The following is a 14,630-nucleotide window of genomic DNA, read 5'->3' as shown; positions in this document are numbered from 1 at the left end:
TTTTTAAGTGCTCATGCTTGAACAACTTAAGCTTTAGATATTAATTGAATTTTTGCACAAATTCAGACTAGCTATTCATAGAGCTGTAACCTTGGTTTATACCATAAACATATATTTGTCTTGTTGGGCTTCATTCTCCTAAGATACCTTTAAAGAAAACTTTAGTAAGACTCAAACATAAATAAAATTATTAAAAACATTGTGGTAATTTTTATAAGCTTGTGCAAAAAGCATTGTATTCCTGAATAAAGCCCAAAGAGACAGTAAGTTAAGTATAGAAGTTTATTTACAACATAAAGTTTAAGTAGGTTAATCTGACTGTACAAATGTAGTTTATATATTCATAGATTAACAGTTAGTATTAAGAAATACTTCTTAAAGTGTGCATGAAAGATTAGTAGCAAGAGCAATTATAAGTCAAAATTGTTATTAGTTTCAAAAGTAAACTGTTTAGAAAGCAGTTAAACCATATGATGATAGGATTGCTATAAAACAAAAAGTAAAAATCTTGTAAGTTTACATTTATATATTTACAAAGCAGTTCACAGCAAGGAAGATTTAAAGGTTGTTAGTGCATATGTGTGTGAGGTTTACTTTTACCTTTGCTTAAATTGATCTATATTTTTTAACCAACTTCTTTCTAATCTTTTATCTATCTGAAATTTCTTTTTTTCATGTGAATGCACTAACAGGCTTTTATCAACAACTTGCTGTACTGTTTTCTATGTATATAACAAATGTAAAGACTTTGGGAATAGTATAGATATTAGTTGAATGCAGCCATGAAGATTTTAAATGATGTTAAATGCAGAGTATTTAAGATGCAAGTATTTGACAAACTTTAAAATGAACTACAGGCTACCAAACATATGTCTTTGAACACAAAGTAGTATGGTTTAACTGTTTTAGTTTGTAACAATAAATTAATATGATAAACTCAAAACTCAATTTCTATGCACACTTTAAGAAACACATAATAAGTTGTCTGAATTCAATGGTAAGCGTTAAAAGTTTAAGTCTATTAATTAATAGTATACCAGTTAATAAGTAGTAATGGTAGTAACTGCGCATGAGAAAGCTTTGTATTTATTAGATTGCTAGATAAATACTTAACAATGAGACAAACTTAACTGTCATGGAAAACTTTAGCTTATGTAAGTTGAATGACAATTAAAATGACATCCTGTAGTAGGAACAGTATGAAATTGAAGTTAAACAAAAATACAGTTACTACTCATATCAAAATTATTTCAACTGTTTAGTTTAATTTAAGAGTTGATTTACTTTTTAATAATTCAAGTTTATACTGTTTTGAAAAGGTTACTAATTGAAGCAATTTACATAAGCAAGTTAAGTGACTTTTGTTTGAATATACAGTTCAATCATATAAATAGATTTGTCAAAGTAAGCATTTAAAAAATCTGTTGTTTCACATTAATCTTTTTATTTGGTTCATTTTCTGTCATTAAGAAGTACATCAGCTAGATCTATGAACTGTCTTCTATGTATATTTAAAACATTAGGTAATAAACTAGGGTGGTGTAATGTCTGAAAATATATTTTATTTCATTTAATATCTAAACCATAACTTAAAAATGTTATTCTAGCAAACTAAAAACATCTATAAGGTACGCACTCTAAGAAGCACGCACCCGCATAAGGTACGCACTAATTTTTAACAGCACATTTTCTGTTGCAACTAAAGGTATTATTTAAGAAGTACGCATCCGCGTAAGGTACGCAGTAGATTTTTAATAACACATTTATTTAGTAGCTATATATGTTTTTATAAATAAAGTACGCAGCTGCATAAGGTACGCTCTGAATTTTTAAGGCCCCCCACCCATTTTTGAAAAAATGGGGAATCCCCAAAACCGAAAATGGGTGGGAATTTTTCGATGAAGATAATTTAAAATAATTTTTTTAAAGCATTTCGCCAGCTCCGCCGGCGAAAAATTTTTCACATTTTTCCTCTTCCCTTTTTCTCTGCGGCCTTTTTTCTTCAAGGCCACCTTTTTCTGTCAAATGGACCGTGAGTAGCGTAACTGCCAAACAAGTATACGTTTTTGCGTTATATTTGTACGGTCTTTATCTGTTATCTTTTACTAACCTTGAGCTTATGTGATCTAACTTATAGATGTATAACCATTAAAGGCCTGACGGTAATATTAGTTATAATTTTTTAGTTATGACTGAGTGGTTCTATATTGATGAGTTTGAAAAGTAAGTTTAAGGTAGCGGACAAGAATTAAAAAAAAACAAAGGGCTACGGCCGGTCGATGACACGGTGCTCCGCACCTGTCATCTCCCCGGCCTGCCCTTAGTTTTTTTTTAATTCTTGTCCTTTAGGCCCGGTTACTATGCTGGTCGGCACCTATTTTAGTTATGACTTGGATGTACGAGTAAACGTGCTAGTACTTTTAAGTCATTACTTATTTTAATTTTTAAGTTGTATGAAGATAACAGATACAAATTACTCATGAGCCACTTGTTTAAAATACTTCTGCAAAATATTTACGTCTTAATTTGTCCACATAATTTTAGGGAATTTCACAAATCGTTTGCATTAATCGTAAAAACATTTCTTTTTATGCTTTTTTCAATAATAATTCCTGAATTTCTCAATTTTAACTAATCATATTGTTGCGTCATAACCCGTTGTTCTCATATTTTTAATTTTGTTATGTTTTCACATAATAAATATACATTTAAAATACATGCAAGTTATATTCATGAACTATCTTTTAAAGCAAATAACTTGTTGTACTTCACACTTCTGAGATTCCGTTGATCAACCTTTGTTTATATTCTTCTTTCTAAAGTATTACTCCGTTCACACAACTTGCACCACCCGTTTAAAGTAGGTAAAAGCCTTAAACTTAAGCTACATCCTATTGGTAAAAATACTTACTTAATTTTACAATAAAGTTAGTTCAAGATTAAAATTGCTTTCCGACCTAAGTACTAACTAATTTGTTGATTAGATTGCTCTTACTAATGAACTATACAAACACAGTTGTGCTAAAATTTATGATAAATTACAATAAACATGCACAAGGTGAACTTATATTTAAATTATAATCTTCTAAGCTAAGATTTTATAGTTTATACTTAACTGGTATACTTATTTCTAAGACTACTCTAAATTTAAAATTAGTGCGTACAAGGTAAAATATGGTCATGTTACCGTAGTTTAATTACATTTCTTTTTTTTTGCTTGTAAAATTTGGCTTGAAGTCATTTTCATTAGACAAGTATTGGTTTAGAAGTGGACGAAAATGTTTTACCCAAAAGTTTTGTCCTTAAAGTAGAAAATACTAGCTTTTACTGTTATTAAATTAAGCATATTTTAAGTGATACTCTCTTAGCTAACTAAAAAGTATATTTAACTTATAACATATTTTATCTTTCTCTCAAAAAAATTAGAATTATGTTCAATGTACGATAATTTCAGTCAATTTTGACCATCATCAAATATCAAAGCATATATTTTTCTGAACAATTAATCAATTTTATAATATAGTTTTAAATGAAATAAATTTTGAAAATATGTTTTAGCCTTCAATCGACCGGTAGCATGATTTACAAAGTTAAAATGTTAAGTAAAATCGTGTATGTTTTATAGCTAGTATTGTTTTTATACTCTTTTGTCTATATATCACGCAATTTTCTTCATTTAAATATATTTAACTTAGACGCTTAAAGTTTTTAACGGTTTGTTAAAAAACGTTTTCTATGATATCCCTTGAACTTGTCGAGTTTGATCATATTTTAACGTTTAAAGCTATGTGTTTGTATTTTAGAAAATCATCAAAATTTATCTGATTGATTGTATTCTCAGTTTTTAGTGCTCTAATTCAGTTTAAATTTAAATTAATTCTGATAATTATTAAGAGGTCTTATTTAGTATAAACATTTTATAGTTTTCTACTAATAAAGTTGTATATTTATATACATAGTAAGTTTTCAATAATATTTCTGTGATTTTAACATTTTATTGGCAAAATAAAGCAGTTAGTATGATATTAAACGCAGACATTACTAACACTTATATGTATAAAACTAGATACAATTATGATACAGACAATAAGTAACTATTTTAAAATTCTGCATATAAATGTAAATTGTAATCGTCTCTTAATTAAATTAATTTATTGCTATAAATAATGATTTTTTAACAAAGGTCGTCTTCCCACTTGGAAAATCTAAATGAAATACTGAAAAATATATAGACAGTATATATTTTTCATCTTGGTCTATAAAGTTATATCATTAGTTTAGATTTAACTATTAAAGTAAAAACTAATCTTTGAACTACAGTCAGTTATTAGTTATCATCTTGTTGCGCTGGTTTATATGATTATTTCTAGTTATATGTCACAAACAATATATTAATATATATATATAAGTTTAAAAGATCAAGCGTTTTCTTCCAAGTTATAATTACAATTCAAATTTACATCCCACTTACAGGCTTTATGAGTTTGAAGTTATTGTTTAGAGTTATTTTAAGCTGTAATTTATGTTGTGTTATGTAAGCCAACATTTAGTTTACAAGGTTATGTATATCATACATAATGATTGCTAATGTCTTGTCTAAGAACGAACTAGCCATTAGGTAATTTTAAAAGAATTAAATCTTCCTAGTTCGTATGTTTTAAAGCGCTTTTATTTAATATAAATATTTTCTTGCTTGGCCTTAACACCGTTCATATTTCAAATAACAAATCACTAACAATCACTTTGTCGATCAGTATTTCTAACTAAAAAGTATGTTTAACTTGAAACTTATTTTATCTTTCTCTCAAAAAAATAAAAATTAAGTCCAATGTATGGTAATTTCAGTCAATTTTGACCATCATCCAATATCAAAGCATATATTATTTAAACAATTAATCTATTTAAAAATAAAGATTTCCTTTAAATGAAAAAAAATAAAGTATCGACCGGTAGCTCTTATGACTTTATCATTAATTATCATCTTGTTGCGCTAGTTTATACTGTTGTATTTATTACATTAAAAAATATTTAGTTCACTCGAAATTAAATGACATTAAAAGTAAAGTTACCATTTTTTAAGTATATGTGTTTTTGAATTGAATCCAAAAATCCGTAAATTTTGTTAAACTAGATATGTGACAACCCTGTATATATTTACACTAAAAAACTGTCTCAACCTCAACTTAAAATGGCGAACTGATAAACTGGTTACCAGCTTTAAATAATTTTTTTAACCGAACAGAGTTACACCAATTAAGTAACTGTTTTATTTTTGAGGTCATGTTTATGAAATTTTAAGAATAATTTTTGTAGTAGCAAAGTTTTTTTGTATACAAGAATGAGAATATCATACATACTTGTCTTGTCTAAATAACATTTTTTCTTATAAGCATTTGGTATCTTCAAATTCGTATGTTTGTAATGCGTGTACATTTAATTTAAAGATTTTATATTCTCTTACTGATTTAATGTATGTAAACACAAGGGTACATATGTCTCAAAACTGTAGATTACGCTTGGGCTTTATGTAGCCCAACTAGCTCGTTTCTACTATTTCTTTATTTAGTTTACTACTATTATTCTCATTTTCTATTCAACTTTTAAGTCGTTTTAAAAGGTTAATTTTGGTAGAAGTTTTCAAGGTAAGTAGTATATTCCGTCTTAAGTACGTAAGAAATATCGATAAGGTAATGTGGTCATAACATAATATATACAGGATAAGGTGCATCTTAATTAAATAATATATATGTATTTGACAATTAACTCTTTTTTATACTTTAATGCTGCGTTTAATTTAAACTAATATTAAAATTACAGTAAATTCTTAACATTTAGTCATTAATTATTACCATTTTGTGCTGGTTTATATGATTATTTCTAGTTTTATGTCACAGACAACATATATTTATCTATAAATTTAAAAGATTAAACTGTTTCTTTCAAGTAATAATTACAGTTCAAATATACATCCCACTTAGAGGCTTTAAAAATTTAAAGTTGTTTTTCAGCTGTATTTTATGTTGTGCAATTTAAGCCAAACTTTTGGTCTACAAGGTTGTGTATACCATACATAATGTCTGCTAATGTCTTATCTAAGCATAAACTTGCTGTTTAGTAATTTAAAAGAATTAAATTCCCTAGTTCGTATTTTTTAAAGCGCATCTACTTAATATAAGTATTTTCTTGCTTAGCCATAACACTGTTCATATTTCAAATAACAAAGGCATTTTACCTATGTAAAATGAATAATACAGGTACGCTTGGGCCTTATGTTATATACGTAAAGTGTGTGATATTTGACTCTCAGTTATTGTATTACTGATAATAAATACTTAATATTTTAATCTTTCAATTTAGATCATCAGTTTGGTTTCAATTGTCTAATTAAAAACTCAGTAAATAGCTAATTATCACGAGTTAACCCTTTTATTAATTTATTTTTCCACATTAACTTTGTCTATTTTATACTAATCACTTTGTTGATCAGTATTTCTTAAGTATACAATTAAGTATGCATTCAGTTTTAATCAATACCTTACTGCGCTCAAAACAAATTTATATTAAAATTACTTTCAATTTTTAATATTTGATCTCTAATTATAATCTTGTTGCGCTGTTTCATATGGTTATTTGCAATTTTATGTCTTAAACAATAAACGGTCTGTTATAAATAATAATCGATTAAAATATAATGAGTCTAAACCAAATACTGGCAAAGTTATAAAACTACGCCAATCAAGTAACTATTTCAATTTCGAGGTCGTATTTTGTTTTTTTGTCAATTTTCTTAGCTGTTTTAAGTGCCATTTAACTATATAAGATTGCATAAATAATGGTCTTATTTTCTGTCAACTTGTTTGCAAATTTCCTTAGTTTAACATGTTCTAAAGCCTGTCTACTTGGTTTAAACTTTTTTGAACATTAATTTTTTACTCTTTTTATTTTGGAATCTATATATTAATAAAGGTTAGAAAATGTGAGGTGAATTTATGTAGGCTTCGTATTCTTTAGTTTTAATTTTATAGATTCAAAAGATCTTTTAGTCACGATTTATATATATTTTTAGTTAGATACTTCATTGTTTTATTATGTTACTGTAAAATTATTTTAAGACTTTTTAAAAACTTTTCCACGGGTTATCTTTAGTTAATAATGTTTGTAAATAAGTTTAGTTATTCATAACTTAATTTAAAGTGCTAGTACTTCTAAGTTATAACTGAATTTGATGTGGTCGTAGGTTCAAGCCATAACTTGTAATAATTTTAATACATTTGTACCACATAATTGTAGGTAGAAGATTTAATTCATTCAGTTAGAATTTAATCTTTTTTTTTATATACCTTTCCATAAACAAGTATTTACGTCTTAATCTGTATGAAAAAGTTTGGCCTTTATCAAAATACTGTTTTTGTCTATAGTTTTTCATTTAACTTTGTTAAGATTTAAAATAAATTTTTTAATTATTATCATTACGTCATAGTACAATAGTATCTTTAAATATAATCTTACTACTTTTCTATGAATTATAGTAGTAAATACATTGATATATAAAATGTTTAACTGAAACGGAACTTACATAATACAGACACAGCTAACACTAACTACTTATGCGTAACAAGTATTAAATAACACTTAACTTAATTTTTGTTTAAAGTGCTTTATACTTAATGGGCAAAGTAGAGCAACTTACATATTTGTATAAATCTAGTTATTTATCCATAATAAACATTAGATAGTCTGTAATTAAATTAAACTATTACGTATAAATATATACGATAATCAACCTCAATCATACAATTTTTAAAGCACAAATATATAGTTTTTATTTCTACCTAAAAACGAAGACCATCAGTTTAGTCTTAATTATCAAAATAAAAACTCTATTTCTTGTTAATGATCCATTAGTTCACCTTTTGTTTTATATTACAGCAGTGTTTAGTAAACAATCATCTATATACAATGATTTTATAGTTTTAAGTATACTTATATTAAAAGTGTATACAGACTGCAATAACCTTTAAGTAATTTATCTTTAGTTATCATCTTAATTTTACTAAAAAAAATTGTTTATTACCGATATAAAATTCAATTGAATCCCTAAATCTAGTTTTAAATGTCTGAAACATACTTGTTTAAACGAATTGTTACCCACTAGAGATTTTAGTTTTAAATGAACCAATTTTTAATAAGCATTCAGCGTTCAATTGACAAACTAAAAAGACTAAAATTAGATCCAATTTCGTATTTTTAGTTGGTATAACATTGTTTTGTTCGTATAACTGTGATGTTAACTAAAATTTTCTTCCTATGGTTTCTCTTTAATCAATCTAATATATACATCTCTATATACCACAGATGTTCTTGTGCTAAAACTTTATTTCAACTAACGGCGTTTCACTGCTCTCAAATAAATTTAAGAACAGATCTACGGAGTCTTAAAAAGTCTAGCTTAGCTTATCAGGATCTCCAGGATTTAACGCCTTATAACGTTACATCTTACATCTCTATATATTTTGTTTTATTCTCCTATTATTTTCAGAACATACTGATTTTTAAATTAAAATTTGCTCTTAATTTTTTATCATTAACTGTCATCTTGTCGCGCTGGTTTATATAACTATTTCCAGATGTATTCTTTAACCAACATTTAACTTAAACTTACAGATAATAATTACAGCTCGAATATACTTCTTATATAAAAGCTTTGTGATTTTTAGTCTTAGTTTCACGACCTGTAAAACTTATTAAGTCTTCTACCTCCAAACATTATATGTGTCTCTAAATCTAAAAATTAAACAACACCCAACTTAACTTATGTTTTTATTATAATCAAGGCCAGTTCAAAAACTATTTTAATTTTGGGGTCTCGTTTAGTTATTGTTTATAGAAATTTTGATTACTCCATATGGAGTTAAGTTTTTTTTTGTATTTCAAACATAATGGTCTTGTCCAAGTTGTATTTTTGGAAAATTTTCAATAAAGTTGAAAAACATTGAAAATAAGTACTATATTTTGAGTCTTATGAAATCTAAACTGTCTGGTTTAACAATGCCTCAATATTTAATACATGTTTCAATAACTAAAACAGTTAACTAAATTTTTAACTTATTGCCCATCTTTTCTTAACGATTCTGATCATTTATACTATTTCTCCATATATCACCAATATAAAACTCAATGAAATAAGGCAAATTAATTCTCGTTTCAAATGTCTGCGAGTTTTCCGAATGTAACTACTTCGTTGTAGCATTCATTGTACTCAATGTAGTTTTTTCTAATGTTATGGGATCGTTTTCCATTGGATAAGTATTGGCTTAAAGTTCAACAAAACTCGAAATTAGTTGAAAAATGTGTTATACTAATAATTTTTTTCTTTCCTCTTAACAAAATTACATCATATTCTAGTTAATAATTCATTCATGTTACTGTGGAATTTTTTAAAGTTGTAAAAGTGTAAAAACATGTTTGTATGGTTTCTTATAAAATTATTCTAATGTTTATTTATAAGTCTAATTTGTAATTATGCTTCAAATTGCTTATTTCTTAAATTAATTCTACTTTAATATTTTATTATTACAGTAAAGTTTTTTTAAGGTTTACTTAAAAAGAAATCTATGTGTTCTTTTTAATAAATGTCATTTGTGTATAAGTCTATTTTGTTGTTATATTATGTTTTTCTGTTTAGTTCTATTTCTTGCCCAATAAGTAAAGACTGAATATAGTTGTATATATTTATATTTAAAGTGTACTTTGCATGCTTTGGAAATCTTATAGGGTCGTTAAAGGTAGGATATTTAATTATAAGTGAATAAAACTCTTGGATTAACTAAAATATATGTTTCAATCTTAACGACATTAAATTGTATCCAGTTTCGTATTGTTAGGTAGCTTATGATTTCTTATGACTGTCAAGTTATTTTATTTATTGTTCAACCAATTGTTATGTTTCGTATTTAATTCTACTAACAGCCCAATCTAAGCAGATTTTTTTTTTAACAGATAGGTTTAAACTAAAAGTGAAGCTTAATGTTTTATAGTATATATCCATGGTGTTGTACTATGAATGATGCAGTTTTATAGTAGACAACCTTGGTATTATTCTATAAGTAACACAACAGTTTTGCATTGTAGTTTAGTTTATCAGTATTTATTGTAATTCAAATAGTTAAACTATTTTATTGTATTTATTTTATTTATTTAATTAGTGTTTATGGTACTAAGCCTCATAAGTATCAAATAAAATTTTTGTTATCTTGTAGACTGTCTGTTTATAAAAGTCAATTAAAAGTTGTTCATGTCACTATTTCAGTTTAATTTCAATTAAGATTATGAGTCATTTTTGAGTTTTAAACTCGAACTATAGTTTTATAAGTTTTTATATACTTAAGCTAACAATAACTTTAGCTGTAAAAAAGCGTTCTAAAATTACGGATAATCAAAAATAGATTGACTTAAGTTAATAGTTTATCAATGATAACAGAATATTTTATGAATTTGTATAATAGACTGACCCTGTTTTCAATTTATTTCAATTCTTATTTTAAATCAATATTTTTTGATATTTATATAAGTTTTCAATAATATAAGTGTTTAAGGTCTAATCGATATTATTAAAAGATAAGCCTCACATTAAACTATTGAATAAATTCAATTAAATATGATGAGTCAAAAATAGCAAGCTATACATACAAACTATACTAAGTACTGTTTATTGTAAATTGAAGTTATTGAAACCTGTGGTAAACAACAAAAAAGACGTACTTTTTTAATTATTTTGGTATCTAAGTACAAAGTAGTTTTATAGTCTTATAACAGAGTCAGCAGCCATATGTAACTCGCGGGCCTAGGAAAAGTTGCTACCGGACCGCACTACTTAGAAACAAACATTTGATGGCCGCATCTATTTAAAAAAAGTTCTGGTATTAGTAGAAAAATATTATTAACGATCAAAAATATGATAAATTGAGGAATATTAAAGCGTAAATAAAGAAATAAGAGCCTAACTGTAAGTTTTTACTTCAAAATATTGTTTTTTAAAAGTATATTTTGTTTGAAAAGGAGCTCGCGGGCCGCATATTTTGACTTTGAGGGCCGCAGTTTGCCGACCCTTGTCTTATAAGATTATCTTATAGCTTAATGGATATTAAACTTAGTATTCTCAAGTGTTTATTGTTTTAGATCACGTCCTCGGACAAAGTTATTACTTTATTGATATCTTTATCTTATTTCATTTGTAATAGCAGTTTAGACTTACACTTTTAACTTTTTACTTGAACTATAAGAACTTTAGATACATACTTTCATATGATTCAATAATATTAGCTTACAAATACATAGTTCAAAATTGTTATTGAAATTTAAAAGAAGTAAAATTTAGCTTAATTTATTTTTTTAAATATTTTATATACTATATATGTTCGAAATAATCAAAGGAGCAATGGCGTAGAGGTGAGTGTCGGGGCAAGCGCAGCAAATAACCTAAGTTCAAGTCCGCGCAGTGGCATGTTGTTCTACATAATGATTCTCTCCTTTATTTTTCAATTTATATTCTATTAGCTATTATAAATATGAGGTTATAAGCAATACAATAGTTTTGTTTTAATGATTTAAGATTATGTAAATATAAACAAATATTGTAGTTTAACGTATTATACCGAATTAAACCCGTGATCTCGGAGTATATCCAGTGTATTTACTTGCTTATATCCTTTAGACATTTCTCTTAACCTAGCTGGCTTATACGAATGATTATAATTTAAACAAAATATTATTATCAAGCTACAAAAATTCATCTAATAGCAGTCAAACGGTCTAAATGATTACTTATTTTACCTAAAAATAGAATCTAAAGCTTAAGGTATTAGTGAAAAAGTAAGTTTTAATTTTAAAAGTAAACAACATGCATATTAATATTAAGATACTTGTAAACAATACAAAATTATTACATAGATAACCTTCTTTATTTTATAGTTGTATATCTCATTTGTCTATTGTATACTTATTTGTCTATTAGTATGGTGTTTAAATTATCCCAGCGCATGTAACCCTTTAGTTTTTAACAAAAAACTCTGTTACAAATTTGTTTTTACTTTCAATATTAATTTGATCATTAAACTAACATATTAGCGTGAACACATCTCTAATTTTGTATTTCTTAAATTTAAATTTATAGTATAAGTAATATTTTTAAAACAGAAAGTCCTCCAATTAAATGGACATGCTTCGTTCTGACCCTAGCACATTAATTCCAACTTTATACACCTTTCTCATAAGAATATATATTTCAAATCAAGTTTAACCGACAAGTAGTAATGGCCCAGTGGTCAAGGCGGTGGAATGGAAATCCTGACTTTACGTGTTCGAACCTGACATGTGCCAGATTTTTTGTTTCTAACCTGTCAGTTCAAAATTATTTGCGAGATGCTCTACTATGTTTATGTATAAATAGCACTTTCGAAAATTTTAAAATAGTTTTTTAATGGCTAATTATAATAAACAAAAATAAAACTAGTAATATCTAAACGTGCCTTTTAGGCTAGTATTTTATTTTTGAAGTTTTCGTTTTATACTTTATTGTTTTTACTCTAATTTATAGGTTATACTTAAATAAAGTTAAGTTAAACTTTTATGGTAGTCAGTTTTTTTTTCCTAAAGTAACATGTTCACTCTTATTTCTTTGCAAAAAACTTTAATATTATATATATCTATAGTCAGCCTAGAGTCAGAAAATAAAATAGTGTTAGAATTTTAACGAGTTTAACAATTCCTTGTTTTCTTTAAAAAATCTTTATTAGTAATAAAACATCTAATTAAGCACCCTTTTGAGAAAAACTTTAGTGAATTATTTTGAATTTGTAACTGTTTAACGTATTTATAACCAGACAAATTAAATAAACTAATTAAAAGTTTTTTTGAAACTAATACTTTATAAATAGACAATATTTTATTTTTGTGCGTAATTGAGTTAAATTAGTACAAGTATTGCTTCAAATATATATTTATATCTTAATGTAGAGATTTAAGACGACTTTTGCTACTTTTTAAATATCTGAGTTTTCTTTTTTGTAAAATAATACCAAAATTTTTGAAGTACATACTTCCCTTGAGGAGCACTTTAAAATTTTGTTCAAAGTGCGTTTTCAAGGGGAATACTTCTCCGTATAGTAAGTTTTGTTTGATAAAATATAATTTGAACGACTGGAAAATATCTAACACAATTTAAGTAAATATAATAAGTACTAAAAATAGCAAAACTATAAAACTAGCTAAAAAAAATTGAATAAATGTTATTATATTGTACCTTGATTTAAATCAAATAAAACTAGATCAATATTTTTTTTAGAATCTAGCCAATATTTGTTTAATAAAGAAATATACTACCTACAGTTATCATAAAAAAGCTACTTTCGATTAAAATTTTCATTGCGTTGCTGTTGACTGCCGTAAAACTCAATGAAAGCTAATTTTCAGTATTAAGATCCTTCAACAGCTCAATAGTTTCCTGGTTGTATATATTTTGTACGTCAAGTTAAAGTTATTACTTTATTGATAGCATAATTTTATTTCATTTGTAACAGCAGTTTAGACTCATACTTTTTAGTTTTTACTTAAGCTATTAGAACTTTAAATACATACTTACATATGATTCAATAATATTAGAAATACATAGTTTAAAAATATTATTGAAACTTAAAATTATGTAAAATTTAACTCAAGTAACGTATTTAGTATTTTATATAGTATATATATTCGTTTTATTCAAAGGAGCAATGGTGTATAGGTGAGTGTCGGAGCACGCCAAGCGACAGATTTGAGTTCAAGTCCGCGCAGTGTTATTTTATTTTTTAAAGGGATTCACTGTTTTTTTTAATTGATATTCTATTAGCTATGCAATACTATAGTTTTGTTTAATGATTTAAGATTGTGTAAATGTAAACCAATATTGTAGTTAAAACATAATATTATTATCAAACTATAAAATTTCATCTAATAGAAATCAAACGGTCTAAATACTTATTTTTCCTAAAAATAGAATCTAAAGCTTAATGTAGTACTGAAAAGTAAGTTTCAATTTTTAAAAGTGAAAAACATGCATATTAATACTAAGATACTTTATAAAAAATGCAAAAATATTACATAGATAACCTTCTTTATTTTATAATATTGTATACTTATTTGTCTATTAGTTTGGTGTTTAAAATATCCCAGCGCATGTAACCCTTTAGTTTTTAACAAAAAACTCTGTTACAAATTTGTTTTTACTTTCAATGTTAATTTGAATCTTAAACTAACATATTAGCGTGAACAAATCTCTAATGTTACATCTCTAACATTAAGATTATAGTATAAATAATACTTTAAAAACAGAAAGTCCACCAATTAAATTGACAAGCTTCGTTTTGACCCAAGCACAGTTTCCAACTTTATACTCCTTTCTCATAAAAATATATATTTAAAATCAAGTTAACCGACAAGCAGCGATGGCCGAGTGGTAGAACTTAACAATAGAAGCCATACTAATGCTCCGTTCAGACATAAATTCCACTCAACTGAACTAATGAATTAATTCAGTCATAAGAACAAATTTATAAACTAAAAACAAACCAACTATAAAGCACAGCATGTCATAT

Source organism: Thalia democratica, chromosome 3 (assembly GCF_965202585.1).
Source record: "Thalia democratica chromosome 3, ktThaDemo2.hap1.1, whole genome shotgun sequence".
NCBI classification, from domain to species: domain Eukaryota; kingdom Metazoa; phylum Chordata; class Thaliacea; order Salpida; family Salpidae; genus Thalia; species Thalia democratica.
Note: the sequence above shows the minus strand (reverse complement) of the source record.